The 18,088-nt window shown below is 36.0% G+C and overlaps 1 long non-coding RNA gene and 1 other non-coding gene across 2 annotated transcripts; one reads left to right on the top strand and one right to left on the bottom strand.

Moving 5' to 3' along the window:
- The first annotated feature begins 1,546 nt into the window (after positions 1 to 1,546).
- On the top strand, positions 1,547 to 1,650 carry LOC127740180 (small nucleolar RNA R71). The gene has a single exon (XR_008000861.1). It is a non-coding gene; the product is annotated as a small nucleolar RNA R71 (small nucleolar RNA).
- Positions 1,651 to 13,710: 12,060 nt separating this feature from the next.
- Positions 13,711 to 16,317, bottom strand: LOC107493741 (uncharacterized). The gene is made up of 3 exons (XR_001593071.3): positions 15,931 to 16,317; positions 14,918 to 15,041; positions 13,711 to 14,004 (listed from the first exon to the last, which is right to left on the bottom strand). It is a non-coding gene; the product is annotated as an uncharacterized LOC107493741 (long non-coding RNA).
- Between the last annotated feature and the right edge of the window lie 1,771 nt (positions 16,318 to 18,088).

Genomic DNA, 18,088 nt, shown 5'->3' with positions numbered 1-18,088 from the left:
TAGAGTTTGGATGTGAGGGCTTTGCTTGACTCTGCATGGAGGGAGTTGGATGAAGCTTTTCATGCTTCTTCTCCATGTTTACAGAGAAAAATTCTTGAGCCTTAACACAAGGTAGTCCTCATTCACTTGAAGGACTAACTCTCCTCTGTCCACATCAATTATAGCCTTTGATATGGCTAGGAAGGGTCTTCCAAGGATGATGAAGTCAGCAGGGATGTAAAGGCCTTCAACCTTTACCAAGACATCCTCTACAAGTCCATAAGCCTTTTTCTTTGATTTGTCTGCCATCTCTAGTGAGATTCTTGTAGCTTGTACCTCATAGATCCCTAATTTCTCTATTACAGAGAGTGGCATGAGATTGATACTTGATCCTAGGTCACACAGAGCCTTTTCAAAGGTCATGGTGCTTATGGTGCATGATATCAAGAACCTTCTGTGATCCTCTTTCTTTTGAGGTAATTTCATCTGAATCAATGCATTTAGTTCACTGATGAGTAATGGAGGTTCATCCTCCCAAGTCTCATTACCAAATAATTTGGCATTCAGCTTCATGATTACTTCTAGATACTAAGCAACTTGCTCTTCAGTAATAACTTCATCTTCTTCAGAGGAAGAATACTCATCAGAGCTCATGAATGGTAATATGAAATTCAGTGGAATCTCTATGGTCTCTAGATGAGTCTCAGATTCCTGTGGTTCCTCAATAGGGGACTCCTTGTAGTCCAGTGCACCTCCCATGAGGTCTTCCTTACTGTGAATCACGTATTCCTCCTCTTCTATAGGTTCGACCATTTTTGTTGTATTAATGGCCTTGCACTCTCTTTTTGGATTCTCTTCTATATTGCTTGGTAGAGTACTAGGAGGAGTTTCAGTAATTCTTTTACTCAGCTGACCCACTTGTGCCTCCAAATTTCTTATGGAGGACCGTGCCTCATTCATGAAACTGAAGGTGGTCTTAGATAGATTAGAGACTATGTTTGCTAAGCCAAAGAGGCTCTGCTCAGAATTCTCTGTCTGGTTTTGAGAAGATGATGGAAAAGCTTTGCTATTGCCAAACCTGTTTCTCCCACCATTATTGTTGTTGAAGCCTTGTTGAGGCTTCTGTTGATCCTTCCATGAGAAATTTGGATGATTTCTCCATGAAGCATTATAGGTGTTTCCATAGGATTCTCCCATGTAATTCACCTCTTCCATTGCAGGATTCTCAGGGTTATAAGCTTCTCCTTCAGAGGAGGCGTCTTTAGCTTGCAATCCAGTCAGACTCTGAGAAATCATATTGACTTGCTAAGTCAATATTTTGTTCTGAGCCAATATGGCATTCAAAGTGTCAATCTCAAGAACTCTTTTCTTCTGAGTCACCCCATTATTCACAAGATTTCTCTCAGAAGTGTACATGAACTGGTTATTTGCAACCATTTCAATGAGTTTCTGGGCTTCTGCAGGCATTTTTAAATGAAGAGATCTACCAGCAGAGTGGTCCAATGACATCTTGAATAACTCAGACAGACCATCATAAAATATACATATGATGCTCCATTCTAGAAACATGTCAGAAGGACACCTTTTGGTCAATTGCTTGTATCTTTCCCAAGCTTCATAGAGGGATTCACCTTCCTTCTGTCTGAAGATTTGGACATCCACTCTGAGCTTACTCATCTTTTGAGGTGGAAAGAATTTGGTCAAGAAAGCATTGACTAGCTTGTCCTAAGAGTTCAGGCTTTCTCTAGGTTGTGAGTCCAACCATGTTCTAGCTCTGTCTCTCACAGCAAAAGGGAAAAGCATAAGTCTGTAGACCTCGGGATCAACCCCATTGGTCTTAACAGTATCACATATCTGCAAGAATTCAGATAAGAACTGATTAGGATCTTTTGATGGAAGTCCATAAAACTTGCAGTTCTGCTGCAATAGAGAAACTAATTGAGGCTTAAGCTCAAAGTTGTTTGCTCCAATGGCAGGAATTGAGATGCTTCTTCCATAGAAGTTTGAAGCTAGTGCAGCATAGTCACCAAGCATCTTCCTTGCATTATTGTTATTATTTTCGGTTGCCATGTCTTCTTCTTTTTCGAAAATTTTTGTCAGGTCCTCTCCAGAGAGTTATGCTTTAGCTTCTCTTAGCTTCCTCTTCAGAATCCTTTCAGGTTCAAGATCGGCTTCAACAAGAATATCCTTATCCTTGTTCCTACTCATGTGAAAAAGAAAAGAACAGAAAAGAAGAGAAATCCTCTATGTCACAGTATAGAGATTCCTTTGTGTGAGTAGAAGAAGAGAAGAAGAGAAGAATGAGGTAGAGAGAAAATAAAGAGAATTCGAACACAGAGTGGGAGAGAGGGTTTGAATTTTAAGAAATAGAGAAGTGTTAGTAAATAAATAAATAAATAGAAAGAGATGAGAGAGAAGGAATTCGAATATTAAATAAAAGGAAAAATATTTTTGTTTTTATTTTAAATATTAGTTAGTATTCGAAAATTAAGAAAGGAATAAAATAAAATTAGAGTTTAAAATAATTAGTTAATTAAAAAGATTTTTGAAAAAGTTGTTAGTGATTTTCGAAAATTGAGAAGTGAAAAAGTAGTTAGATTGTTTTGAAAATGATAAGAAATAGTACTTTTGAAAAGATAAGAAGTTAGAAAAAGATTTTGAAATTAAAATTTGAAAAGATATGATTGAAAAAGATTTTATTTTTAAAATTAAAATTGATGACTTGACTAAAAATAAACTAAAAGATATGATTCTAGAATTTAAAGATTGAACCTTTCTCAACAAGAAAGTAACAAGCTTAAAATTTTTTTAATCAAATCCTTAATTGTTAGCAAGGTTTTCGAAAATATGAAATAAAAATAAGAAAAAATTTTTGAAAATTAATTTTTAAAATTTTCAAAAATATTAAGAAGAAAAATAAAAAAGATTTGATTTTTGAAAAAAGATTTGAAAAGATAGAATTTTTAAATTGAAATTTTGACTTGACTAACAAGAAATAACTAAATTTAAAAAAAATTGACTGAGTCAATCCAAAATTTTGAAATTTATGAGAGAAATAAGGGAAAGATATTTTTTATTTTTGAATTTTTAATGAGGAGAGAGAAAAATACAAAAATGACTCAAAACATGAGAATTTAAGATCAAAACAAAAAATGCATGCAAGAACACTTTGAATTTCAAGATGAACACCAAGAACACTTTGAAGATGATGATGAACTCAAGAACTTATTTTTGAAAAATTTTTAAGAAAAGAAACACATGCAAGACACCAAACTTTTGACTCTAAAAATTCGAAAATGCATATGAAAAACAAGAAAAGACACAAAACAAGAAAATCACAAGATCAAACCAAGATAATCATCAAAAACAACTTGAAGATCATGAAGAACAAAATGCATGAATTTTCAAAAAATGCTAGAAAAATAAAAACATGCAATTAACACCAAACTTAAAATTTGACACTAGACTCAAATAAGAAATGCAAAATATTTTTGATTTTATGATTTTATAAAAAATTTTGTAATTTTTTGAAAATTGTTTTGAAAAAAACAAAAAAGAAGAGAAAAATTTTTTTGAAAGATTTTTGAAAACTTTTTGAAAATAGAACAAGAAGAAAATTACATAATCTAAGCAATAAGATGAACCGTCAGTTGTCCAAACTTGAACAATCCCCGGCAACGGCGCCAAAAACTTGGTACACGAAATCGTGAGTTCACACTTTTCCCACAACTCTGCGCAACTGACCAGCAAGTGCACTGGGTCGTCCAAGTAATACCTTACGTGAGTAAGGCTCGATCCCACAGAGATTGTCGGCTTGAAGCAAGCTATAGTCATCTAGTAAATCTCAGTCAGGCGGATTCAAAGGGTTATGAGGTTTTGATGATTAAAAAAGAAATAAAACATAAAATAGGATAGAGATACTTATGCAATTCATTGGTGGAAATTTTAGATAAGCGTATGGAGATGCTTTGTTCCCTCTGAGCCTCTGATTTCCTATTGTCCTCATCCAATCATGCGTACTCCCTTCCATGGCAAGTTGTATGTTGGTGGATCACTGTTATCAATGGCTATCATCTGTCCTCTCAGCGAAAACATATCCGCTACGGATTCCCGCATGGCTAATCAGCTGTCGATTCTCGATCGTGTCGGAATAAGATCCATTGATCCTTTTGCACATTGTCACTGCGCCCAACAGTCACGTGTTTGAAGCTCGTCACAGTCATCCCATCCCAAATCCTACTCGGAATACCACAGACAAGGTTTAGACTTTCCGGATCTCAAGAATGCTGCTGATGAGCGGATAATTTATACGCTTTTTGGCATTGTTTTTAGGTAGTTTTAAGTAGGATCTAGCTACTTTTAGGGATGTTTTTATTAGTTTTTATGCAAAATTCACATTTCTGGATTTTACTATGAGTTTGTGTGTTTTTCTGTGATTTCAGGTAATTTCTGGCTGAAATTGAGGGACCTGAGCAAAAATCTGATAGGAGGCTGACAAAGGATTGCTAATGCTGTTGGATTCTGACCTCCCTGCACTCAAAATGGACTTTCTGGAGCTACAGAATTCCAAATGGCGCGCTCTTAACTGCGTTGGAAAGTAGACATCCAGAGCTTTCCAGAAATATATAATAGTCCATACTTTATTCGAGTTTAGACGACGCAAACTGGCGTTTAACGCCAGTTCCATGCTCCATTCTGGAGTAAAACGCCAGAAACATGTCACAAACCAGAGTTAAACGCCAAACAGACATTACGACTTGGCGTTTAACTCCAAGAGAAGCCTCTGCACGTGTAAAGCTCAAGCTCAGCCCAAGCACACACCAAGTGGGCCCCGAAAGTGGATTTCTACACTAAGACTTATTTCTGTAAACCCTAGTAACTAGTCTAGTATAAATAGGACATTTTACTATTATATTAAACATCTTTGGTCTCAGTTTTAATCAATTGTTCATCTTAGGAGACTATTGATTACGTTTTGGGGGCTGGCCGCTGGCCTCTCTGCCATGCCTGGACCAACACTTATGTATTTTCAGCGGTAGAGTTTCTACACACCATAGATTAAGGTGTAGAGCTCTGCTGTACGTCAAGAATTAATGCAATTACTATTGTTCTTCTATTCAATTCAAGCTTATTCTTATTCTAAGATATTCGCTGCACTTCAACCTGATGGATGTGATAATCCGTGACACTCATCATCAACCGTCCTTATGAACGCGTGCCTGACAACCACTCCCGTTCTATCTTAGATTGAGCGCGTGTCTCTTAGCCTCCATTCCGAAAGATCAGAGTCTTCGTGGTATAAGCCAGAATTATTGGCGGTCATTCTTGAGAATCCGGAAGTCTAAACCTTGTCTGTGGTATTCCGAGTAGGATTCAGGGATTGAATGACTGTGACGAGCTTCAAACTCACGATTGTTGGGCGTAGTGACAGATGCAAAAGAATCAATGGATTCTATTCCGACATGATCGAGAACCGACAGATGATTAGCCGTGCTGTGACAGAGCATTTAGACCATTTTCACTGAGAGGATGGGAAGTAGCCATTGACAACGGTGATGCCCTACATACAGCTTGCCATGGAAAGGAGTAAGAATGATTGAATGAAAGCAGTAGGAAAGCAGAGATTTAGAAGGAACACAACATCTTCAAGCGCTTATCTAAAATTCCCACCAATAAATTACATAAGTATCTCTATCTTTATTTTATGCTTTATTTATCTTTATATTCAAAAACCATTATAACCATTTGAATCCGCTTAACTGAGATTTATAAGATGACCATAACTTGCTTCATACCAACAATCTCCGTGGGATCGACCCTTACTCACGTAAGGTATTACTTGGACGACCCAGTGCACTTGCTGGTTAGTTGTGCGAAGTTGTGACAAAGTGTGATTCACGTTTGAGAGCTCCAAGTCTATTGGCGCCATTGTTGATGATCACAATTTACGCGCACCAAGTTTTTGACGCCGTTGCCAGGGATTGTTTGAGTTTGGACAACTGACGGTTCATCTTGTTGCTCAGATTAGGTAATTTTCTTTTCAAAAAATTTTCAAAAATCTTTCAAAAATTTTTCTTTGTTCTTGTTTTATCCAAAAAGTAATTTTCGAAAAAAAAATTATAAAAAAATTAATAAAATCATAAAAACCAAAAATATTTTTGTGTTTCTTGTTTAAGTCTAGTATCAATTTTTAAGTTTGGTGTCAATTGCATATTTTTAAAAATTTGTGCATTTTTTGAAAACTCATGCATGATGTTCTTCATGATCTTCAAGTTATTCTTGGAAAGTCTTCTTGTTTGATCTTCATATTTTCTTGTTTTGTGTCTTTTGTTGTTTTTCATATGCATTCTTGCATTCATAGTGTCTAAGCATGAAAAATTTCTAAGTTTGGTGTCTTGCATGTTTTTCTTTTCTTGAAAATTTTTCAAAAATAAGTCTTGATGTTCATCTTGATCTTCAAAGTGTTCTTGGTGTTCATCTTGATATTCATAGTGTTCTTGCATGCATCATTGGTTTTGATCTAAAATTTTCATGTTTTGAGTCATATTTGTGTTTTTCTCTCTCATCATTAAAAATTCAAAAATAAAAAATATATTTTCCATGTTTTGCTCATAATTTTCGAAATCTTTGAGTTGACTTAGTCAACAATTTTTAAAATAAGTTGTTTCTTGTTAGTCAAGTCAAGATTTCAATTTTAAAATCCTATCTTTCCAAAATCTTTTTCAAAAATAAAATCTTTTTCATTTTTCTTTTATGATTTTCAAAAATTTGAAATATTTTTCAAAATCTTTTCTTATTTTTATTTCAAAATTTCGAAAACTTTACTAACAATTAATGTGATTGATTCAAAAATTTGAAGTTTGTTACTTTCTTGTTAAGAAAGGTCAATCTTTAAATTCTAGAATCATATCTTTTAGTTTCTTGTTAGTCAAGTAATTAATTTTAATTTTAAAAAAAATCAAATCTTTTTCAAACCATATCTTTTTTTTAAAATTGAATTTCAAATCTTTTTCAACTAATTGACTTTTGTTTGTTTTACTATTTCTTATCTTTTTCAAAACCACATAACTACTTTCCTCTCTCTAATTTTCGAAAATTACCTCTCTTTTTTAAAAAAATCTTTTTAATTAACTAATTGTTTCAAACTTTTAATTTTAATTTTATTTCTTCTCTTAATTTTCGAAAATCACTAACCAATTTTTCAAAAACAATTTTCGAAATTCTCTCCCTCTCATCTTCTTCTATTTATTTATTCAATTGCTAACATTTCTCTTCATCTCAAAAATTCGAACCATCTTCTCTCTTCTGTGTTCGAATTTTTCTTCTCTTTCATCTATTCTCCTCTTTTTCTACTCACATAAAGGAATCTCTATAATGTGACATAGAGGATTCCTCTTCTTTCTTTGTTTTCTTCTCTTTCATATGAGCAGGAACAAAGAAAAACGCATTCTTATTGAAGCTGATCCTAAACCTGAAAAGACCTTGAAGAGGAAGCTAAGAGCAGCTAAAGCACAGTACTCTAAAGAGGACCCAACTGAAATTTTCGAACAGAAAAAGAATATGGCAGCCGAAAATAATAACAATAATGCAAGGAAGATGCTTGGTGAATTTACTGCACCAAATTCCAAATTACATGGAAGAAGCATCTCAATCCCTGCCATTAGAGCAAACAATTTTGAGCTAAAGCCTCAATTAGTTTCTCTGATGCAACAGAATTGCAAGTTTCATGGACTTCCATCAGAAGATCCTTTTTAGTTCTTAACTGAATTCTTGCAGATCTGTGATACTGTTAAGACCAATGGGGTTGATCCCGAGGTCTACAGGCTTATGCTTTTCCCTTTTGCTATAAGAGACAGAGCTAGAGTATGATTGGACTCTCAACCTAAATATAGCGTGAACTCTTGGGATAAGCTGGTCACAGCCTTCTTGGCCAAGTTCTTTCCTCCTAAAAAGCTGAGTAAGATTAGAGTGAATGTTCAAACCTTTAAGTAAAAAGACAGTGAATCCCTCTATGAAGCTTGGAAAAGATACAAGCAGCTGACCAAAAAGTGTCCTTCTGACATGCTTTTAAAATGGACCATCCTGGATATATTCTATGATGGTCTGTCTGAATTGTCTAAGATGTCATTAGACCATTCTGCAAGTGGATCTATTCACCTGAAGAAAATGCCTGCAGAAGCTCAGGAACTCATTGACATGGTTGCTACTAACCAATTCATGTACACCTCTGAGAGGAATCTTGTGAGTAATGGGACGCCTCAGAAGAAGGGAGTTCTTGAAATTGATACTCTGAATGTCATATTGGCTCAGAACAAAATGTTGACTCAGCAAGTCAACATGATCTCTCAGAGTCTGAATGGATGGCAAAATACATCCAACAGTACTAAAGAGGCATCTTCTGAAGAAAAAACTTATGATCCTGAAAACCCTGCAATGGCAGAGGTGAATTACATGGGTGAACCCTATGGGAACACCTATAATTCTTCATGAAGAAATCATCCAAATTTCTCATGGAAGGATCAACAAAAGCCTCAACAAGGCTTTAATAATGGTGGAAGAAACAGGCTTTGCAATAGCAAGCCTTTTCCATCATCTTCTCAGCAACAGATAGAGAATTCTGAGCAGAGCCTTCTAGCTTAGCAAATATAGTCTCTGATCTATCTAAGGCCACTTTAAGTTTCATGAGTGAAATAAGGTCTTCTATTAGAAATTTCGAGGCACAAGTGGGCCAGTTGAGTCAGAATATCACTGAAACTCCTCCTAGTGCTCTCCCAAGTAATACAGAAGAGAATCTAAAAAGAGAGTGCAAGGCCATTGATATAATCAAAATGGCCGAATCCAAAGAGAAAGGGGAGGACGTGAATCCCAATGAGAAAGACCTCATGGGACGTCTCCCAGACAGAAAGGAGTTCCCTATTGAGAACCTAAAGGAATCTGAGGCTCATATAGAGACCATAGAGATTCCATTAAACTTCTTTCTGCTATTCATGAGCTCTGAGAACTATTCTTCCTCTGAAGAGGATGAAGATGTAACTGAAGAGCAAGTTGCTCAATATCTAAGAGCCATCATGAAGCTAAATGCCAAGTTGTTTGGTAATGAGGCTTGGAAAGATGAACCTCCCTTGCTCATTAGTGAACTAGATACATGGGTTCAGCAAACCCTACCTCAAAAGAAACAAGATCCTGGTAAATTCTTAACATCCTGTACCTTGGATACCATGACCTTTGAGAAGGCTCTGTGTGACCTGGGGTCAGGTATAAATCTTATGCCACTCTCTGTAATGGAGAAGTTTATGGCAGAAATCTCATTAGAGATGGCAGACAAGTCAATAAAATAAGCTTATGAATTGGTAAAGGACGTGTTGGTAAAGGTTAAAGGCCTTTACATCCCTGCTGATTTCATAATCTTAGACACTGGGAAGGATGAGAATGATTCCATCATTCTTGGAAGACCCTTCCTAGCCACAGCAAGAGCTGTAATTGATGTTGACAGAAGAGAGTAGTCCTTCAATTGAATGGGGACTACCTTGTGTTTAAAGTTCAAGAACCTTCCTCTGCAACCATGAAAAAGAGGCACGATAAGCTTCTCTCAATACAGAGTCAAACAAAGCCCCGCAATCAAACTCTAAGTTTGGTGTTGGGAGGCCACAACCAAACTCTAAGTTTGGTATTGAACCCCCACATTCAAACTCTAAGTTTGGTATTGGGAGGTCCCAACAATACTCTGAACATCTGTGAAGCTCCATGAGAGCTCATTGTCAAGCTATTGACATTAAAGAAGTGCTTATTGGAGGCAAACCAATTTTTATTTATCTATATTTCTATTGTTCTTTTATGTTTTATTAGGTTCATAATCATGTAGAATCACAAAACAATTACAAAAATTAAAAACAGAATAAAAAACAACAGAAGAAAAAACACACCATGGAGGAAGAGCTTACTGGCGTTTAAACGCCAGTAAAGAGTATCTGGCTGGCGTTCAACGCCAGAACAGAACATGAAGCTGGCGTTGAATGCCAGAAACAAGCAGCAGTCTGGCGTTTAAACGCCAGGATTACACCCTGAGAAGAGCTGGCGTTAAACGCCAGAAACAAGCATGGAAGTGGCGTTTAACGCCAGAAACATGCTGCAGATTGGCGTTGAACGCCCAAATCAAGCATGGAAGTGGTGTTTAACGCCAGAAACATGCTGCAGTCTGGCGTTAAACGCCAAGATTGCATACAGAGGGCGTTTTACACACCTAAAGGGTGCAGGAATGAGAAATCCTTGACACCTCAGGATCTGTGGACCCCACAAGATCACCTCAGGATCTGTAGACCCCACAGGATCCCCACCTACCTCAACTCACCTTCTCTTTTCTTTTCCCATAAAACCCACATACCTTCAAATTCAAAATCTCTTTCCCACCCAAACCCACTCTAAATGACCGAACCCTACTCCCTCTCCCTCCACTATATAAACCCCTCCACACTTCTTCATTTTCACACAACACAACCCTCTCTTCTCCTTCTTGGCCTAATACACATCTCTCTCCCTCTCCTCTATATCTTCTTCTTCTTCATCTATTATTTCTTCTTTTGCTCGAGGGCGAGTAACATTCTAAGTTTGGTGTGGTAAAAGCATAATTTTTTTTGTTTTTCCATAACCATTGATGGCACCTAAGGCCGGAGAAACCTTTAGAAAAAGGAAAGGGAAGACAAAAGCTTCCACCTCCGAGTCATGGGAGATGGAAAGATTCATCTCAAAAGCCCATCAAGACCACTTCTATGAAGTTGTGGCCAAGAAGAAGGTGATCCCTAAGGTCCCTTTCATGCTCAAGAAAAATGAGTATCCGGAGATCCGACATGAGATCCAAAGAAGAGGTTGGAAAGTTCTTACCAACCCCATTCAACAAGTCGGAATCTTAATGGTTCAAGAGTTCTATGCAAACGCATGGATCACTAGGAACCATGATCAAAGTATGAACCCGAATCTAAAGAATTATCTTACAATGGTTCGGGATAAATGCTTAGATTTCAGTCCGGAAAATGTAAGGTTGACATTCAACTTGCATATGATGCAAGAAGATGCACGCCCCTACACTAGAAGGGTCAACTTTGATCAAAGGTTGGACCAAGTCCTCATGGGCATATGTGTGGAAGGAGCTCAATAAAAAAGAGGCTCAAAAGACAAACCGGTTCAATTGAGAAAACTGGACCTTAAGCATGTGGCTAGAGGATGATTGGAGTTCATCCAACGCTCCATCATCCCTACTAGCAACCGATTCGAAGTAACTGTGGATCGGGCCATCATGATCCATAGCATCATGATTGGAGAGGAAGTAGAAGTTCATGAAGTCATCTCTCTAGAACTCTACAAAGTAGTCGAAAAGCCCTTCACCTTGGCAAGGCTAGCATTTCCTCATCTCATTTGCCATCTATGCTATTTAGCTGGAGTTGTCATAGAAGGAGACATCCCCATTGAAGAGGACAAACCCATCACTAAGAAGAGGATGGAGCAAACAAGAGAGCCCATTCATGGATCTCAAGAGACGCATGAAGAAGCTCATCATCAAGAAATCCCTGAGATGCCTTAAGGGATGCATTTTCCTCCAAACAACTATTGGGAACAACTCAACACTTCTCTAAAAGGATTGAGTCATGACATGAACTAATTAAAGGTGGAACATCAAGAGCACTCCATCATTCTTAATGAGATTAGAGAAGATCAAAGAGCTATGAGGGAGGAACAACAAAGGCAAGGAAGAGACATAGAGGAGCTCAAGAACACCATTGGTCCTTCAAGGAGAAGGCGCTACCATCACTAAGGTGGACTCATTCCTTAACTTCCTTGTTCCTATCTCTCTACTTTTTGGTTTTTAAACTTCATGTTTGTCTATGTTTGTGTCTTTACTACATGATCATTAGTATTTAGTAACTATGTCTTAAGGCTATGAATAATTCCATGAATCCTTTACCTTTCTTAAATGAAAAATGTTTTTAATACAAAAGAACAATAAGTACATGAGTTTCGAATTCATCCTTGAATTTAGTTTAATTATATTGATGTGGTGACAATACTTTTTGTTTTCTAAATGAATGCTTGAACAATGCTTATTTTTTATCTTGTTGTATATGAATGTTAAAATTGTTGGCTCTTGAAAGAATGATGAACAAGAAAAATGTTATTGATAATCTGAAAAATAAAAAATAATTGATTCTTTAAGCAAGAAAAAGCAGTGAAAGAGAAGAAGCTTGCGAAAAAAAATATAAAAGAAAAAGAAAAAAAGCAAGCAGAAAAAGCCAACGGTGTAAATGTTAGTTTAGAAAATTCCCTATACTTGATAATTACTTGTGCTTTACTTGATAATTACTTGTGTTTTACTTGTATGAATTACTTGTGTTTTCTACTGAGATTGAGGAGGTTCGATAGGTGGTGGCGATAGGATCGCATGGCGGTTAGGCTGGTGAAGGCTGTAAGACAACGGTGTGAATGTTAGTTTAGAAAATTCCCTAAACTAGATTACCCCATTTTTATTATGGTTTTAAAGTTATGGTTTTAAATTTAGTTATGCTTTGAGTCTAAATCTTATGCCGGATATGAAGTTCTAGGATTGTCTCTAGCATGCCGGGATCTTATATCTTACATTACTGGGCATTGTTATCATACTAAGAACCTTCGGTTCTCATACCATATTCTTTTGTTGTTTTTCATATGCAGGTTGTAATCCACCTCGATAAATTGCGAGATGGTAACAAAGCCGAGGATCTTGATTATCTTTTGGAGTCATTTTGGATATTTTGTTTAGTAGTCTCACTTTTTTATCTTTATTTTCCTTAGAGGCTAACTTTGAGAGATATGTTTTATATGCTGTTTTAACTTTCAAAACTCTGTATGTATGTATATAACTAGTCGGCCTAAACTCCGTGGGTTGCGGCTAGTACTTACAAGAATACACATCTATTGCCACGCTTTTAAAGCGTGGCGAGAAACTAAAAAAAGTGTGGCGATAGCTTTTTGCCACGCTTTTTGAGCTACCACCATGCTTTTGAAAGGATGACTTCTGAAAGGGTGGCGGTTGCTCTATCGCCACACTTTTTTCAGCCTATCACCACACTTTTTTTGCCATGCCTTTTACAAATTGCCACTTTTAAAAGCGTGGCTGTATGTGGGAGATACGGCCACGCTTTTAAAGCGTGGCGATAGGGAGAGATACAGCCACGCTTTAAAAGCGTGGCGATAGGGAGAGATAGGGCCACGCTTTTAAAGCGTGGCGAAAGCCTTGTCAAATTAAAAAAAAAAATCTTTTCCTTGATCTACATCGCTGAACAATATAAATTTTCGGTCTTTTTTTATTACGAAACTTATAAATATAATATACAATTTTTATTACAAGACAAATCAAACAGTTATTAGTGACGACTTTTGCTATAATTGTTTTACACATTAGAAAACTAATACTCAAATACAAAAAATATATTAAAATTTGCAACAAAATCTAATGCTACATTGAAAATACTTTTTCAATGGAAAGAGCCAATCCATAATTGATTTTTGTTTTGGGTTGATTATTTCCTTGTAAATATATATTATAGCTCGTTACATACATGCATTCAAAACAATACTAGAACGAGAACATAAGAAAATTCAGATACAACTACAAAATCACTTTTAAATCAGCCCCATAATTAATTCCTTATGAAAAGGTAAGCCAAATAGAAAGCACACACATATTTATTCTTATAATTGACACATAATTCAATGATAACGTAGATAAATTTCAAACTGATAATATATTTGAAATTCTCCTTTTTTTAATTCAAATAAAAAATAAATTCAAAGTCTATATTGGAAGTCAAACATTCGTATGTATATATATCTGTAGCTATAATATATATTGCTCTTTGCTCATGACCACTCACTGTCAATGATTTATCAAATGAAATTAACTCAGCAGCATACAAAAATGGTTACCTAAGTAGTGGTTTCAGTGCTTGGAGTTCTTTACAGATCAGTTCAGTGGCAAAACCGACTAGTTTTGTGAATCTGTGATAAAAATTGACAAATTCTCACTTAGACAACCCTCCAATGGACATGAATAATGAAACCCAAACAGCTAATTAAAAATTGCAAGAGAGTAGAATGTCCTTAAATGGCCTAATGCATTTGTTCTTTCTACTACTACTAAAATCCACTCATCATGCTGTGCCATTTATACTTCTATACTCCCAAGTCCTAACCCATAATTTTGTTTTCAATTTTCTTAAACTTTAATACAATTTAAATAACTGTGGTAACACCAATTGAAAAACATGAATAAACTTATATTTCTTTTATACAAAAAGTGGTTGCTAGTTAATGCAAAGTATAAAGTGGGTTGATGTGAATGTGAAGGAATAAAAAAGGGAAAATGGAAGCAAGTGTTGGGAGCTGCTGATTGCTGATGGGGAAATGCATTAGGACCCCCTTCCCTTCAATTTTAATTAATGCCTACAAGCTACAATGCCAGTGCAATTTACAAGCAATAAATACACTAACTACACTAAATTGTTCAAAAACACAAACTACACTAACTCTATACAATCATTTGGCTTGAATGGCAATAGAAGTAGATCAAATAAGGCTTATTTTGAATAAGTAAAAAGCATTAATTTATTTGAAAGCATAGGGTATTCTTTCAATTATTTCCAAATAAAGCCTCCACTTTAAGCATGTCATTGCAAAATACCAAAATGGAACAATTTCTTTTCAAGTCCTTCAAATCCGTAACTCTTTTCTCTCTTCCTACTTGACGTTTTCTTAATCTAACGATTCCATATATCTTTGCAATAGAATCTCTTGTATTAATCATTAATCCTAAACAATACAAACAAAATTACAACAAATACATCCCCACAAAAGATTTAAACAGATCTTCTTAATAATTAATTTCATATGGAAGCAAAAAAATCTTACTCACATCACACACCCCTCAGCGGGGGCTTTTCTCCCTTCTTAAACTTCTGTTGTCACACCTTTTTTACTTGTTCTTTGTTTAGCAACTATCTGACAACTATCCTCCCTCTTCACGTGACTGGCTTTCCCTGCAATCTTTGTATCAAACTGTTTCCATGTTTTTACGAAAATAAAGTGTAAAATTATCCTCTCTAATGTGTCATCATATAATATCAATGATTTGCAAATTTTTAATACAGAAAATAATTATACATTTAATCAATCCAATACATAATAAAAATTTGGATAAAAATAAACTTTTAGAACACGCATTAAACATACTAAACAAGTATTTCTAAGTTTTATAATTCTATGAGAATAAGAATGATAGAAAAAATTAATTATCTAGAGTTTAATTCAAACATGATACTCTATATTAAAATAAGATTTGTGAGGAAATTTACTAAAATGTAAAATGTAAATATTCAATTCTCTCTAGCTTCTTCACAATCATCACTTCCAACATACTAAATGATATCGACATCAGCAGGGCTTAGCTTATTCAACCTTTTTAATTAATAATATTATTACAGAAAAATACTAAGAGCACCATAATTTAGCTGATATATATGATAAAATTCAACTATTTTATTATCTTATCAACTAGTTTTTCCTCCCTCTACATGTGCCGTGAAATGAATTTCAGTTAGTTAAATATCTTTCATACTTTTTATAAGGAAGAGCAGAGCGAAACATTTTATTTTATGAGTGTGAAACCCCCTAGAAAGCTCAAATGTTTTCTATGCGAATTCACCAAATGAGAAACAGATTCTTAACCTAGCGAAAGCTAAAACGAAATCAAAGGCACAAAACTAACAAGAGCAATACACGCGTGCCTAGGGTTCATTTCGATGTATTTGAAACACATGATTCTGTAGGAAGCAGAAAGTAAATAAGCTAATAAAGAAAAGTGAATTCAGGAGAGTAATTAGATGAGTGGGGGAGTATGAAGTGGTAGAAAACGATGGAAGAGCTTACATTGAAGGGGCTGGGATCTTGTGGAGCTATGCCCAGCAGAGACGAATGCACCAGCAGGGAAAATTGAGCAAAGCAGAGGTGAACTCACCAGCAGGGAAAATCGAGGCAAACACGAACGAGGGATGTAGCACACGCGAGGCGGAGGCGCGGTGGAGGGGATGTAGCAGCGCGATGACAAGGAAGGCAATGGTGAGGGTTAGGGCATGGTGGCAGGAAGATGCAGAGGAGATCGGCGCTAGTGACGACGCTAGTGACGAGGAGGAGACGAGGCTAATGGCACAACGGGGATCTGCCCTCTTCCAAGGTTGCCATGGAGATGAGAGTTGAGAGTTGAGAGCAACGAGGGTTTGTTTGTTCAATAAAGAGCGAGGAGGAGATCCGGATCGAAGCTTATGGGTCATAAGGGTTTCATTGTTCAATAACCCTTTGACAACGCTTCATAACCGCAACCATAATGAAGATCTGTTGCCACGTTTTTTAAACGACCATGTTTCACTCTATAGCCACGTTTTTGAAGTGTGGCAAAAAAAAACGTGGCCATATCTCTAATCAATTGCCATCTCTCCAAAAGCGTGGCCGTTGACCTTTTTCGCCACGTTTTTAAAGCGTGGCAAGAAAAAACGTGACCAAATCTCTATTCAATCGCCACCCTCACAAAAGCGTGGTCATTGATCATTTTTTGCCACGCTTTACTTTTAAAGCGTGGCAAAAAAAGCGTGGTCATAGGCCTTTTTTGTAGTATGGCTATTATACTCATACATTTATAAATGCCTTGTTATCTTGTATCTACATCTTATGCCTTTAGGCTTTAATATGCAAAGAAAAGTCACATTAGACATAAACACCTATATTTATTCTTCTTCAACTTACAAAAAAAAAGTATATCATCAAAACATATATACATCACACATATACTAGCTAGTACACACTATACAACACACATCCACATCATAATATGTACAACTCTTCACACATATTCTTTTCACAAAAGAGGGAAAAACAGTAGCAAAGAAAAAAGAATAAACCATCATTCAGGATAGCAATAATAAGAACCATAAAAAGTGGAAAATCAAACTTCCATATGAGAACCAGCAACATGAGACTGAGCTGTAAGCATACCAAAAATGTAGAAGGAACCAATAATTGAAGACAAGTGCAAAGAGAATTCGTGGATGTTATCAACCCTAACTTAATCACACTCCAAAGAACATAACTTGAGCTAATAGAGGTCCAAATGAAACAGTTTTAGTGGCATTAAAGCCAACTTTCAAGGCTTTTAAACAATATATAATAGTCCATGATTACTCTCTGGCCTCACATCGTTCAATGCCGTGACATTGGCGTTCAACACCACTCCGCATCCCACATTCACTACCTCTATGGATCCATAGCGTTTAACACCACAGCATTGGCATTTAACGCTACTCCATACCTTCCCACTATCATGAAGACCCATATATGGTGTTCAACACTAAGCCAGCAGCATTCAACACCATTTCACTTCCCACATGCAACAACCTAAAATCACAATTGGCTTTCAATGCCAGCAAACCCACGTTCAATGCCAAGATCCCAGTGAAGAAGTGCGAAATGGCGTTCAACGCCACTCCAGCAATGTTGAACATAAGACCTACAGAAAGGAGTGCACAATTTGTTTCAAAAGTGGCATTTGATGCCACTAAACCAGCGTTCAACGCCGTTGATCTGCAGATGGCCCAGAGCCCGAAATCAATCACTTTGCAATTTGATTGGATTGAAAAAAGATATGTTTAGATACAGAATTTTAGTTTTGGAATTGAAAATTTGGATTTACTTTAAAAGGAGGAGAGTCAGCGCCACTTCTTCTTCCCTAGTTTGAGTTTTTAGTTTTTACACAATAATAAGGATTTTAATTTGCTACACTATGAGCAACTAAACCTCCACTATTAATATTAGAAACTCTATTTATTTTGATGGATTAATATTATTGTTCCTCTATTTTGATTAATGCATTGATATTTTATTTGAGAATTGAGTTTCGTTCTTCATCTTAAGGGTTAAAGTATATTGAAAAATAACTTTAGTTTGAATTGAATTCCTATATTATCTTGGAAAAGTTAATTTTTGGAATTAAGCTAGAAACTCTTTCTCATGATTCTTTAATTGTCAGGTGGTATTT

The sequence above is a fragment of the Arachis duranensis genome, chromosome 6 (assembly GCF_000817695.3).
Source record: "Arachis duranensis cultivar V14167 chromosome 6, aradu.V14167.gnm2.J7QH, whole genome shotgun sequence".
NCBI classification, from domain to species: Eukaryota; Viridiplantae; Streptophyta; class Magnoliopsida; order Fabales; family Fabaceae; genus Arachis; species Arachis duranensis.
The sequence above is the reverse complement of the archived record's forward strand: the minus strand, read 5'-3'. Positions and strand labels throughout refer to the sequence as shown.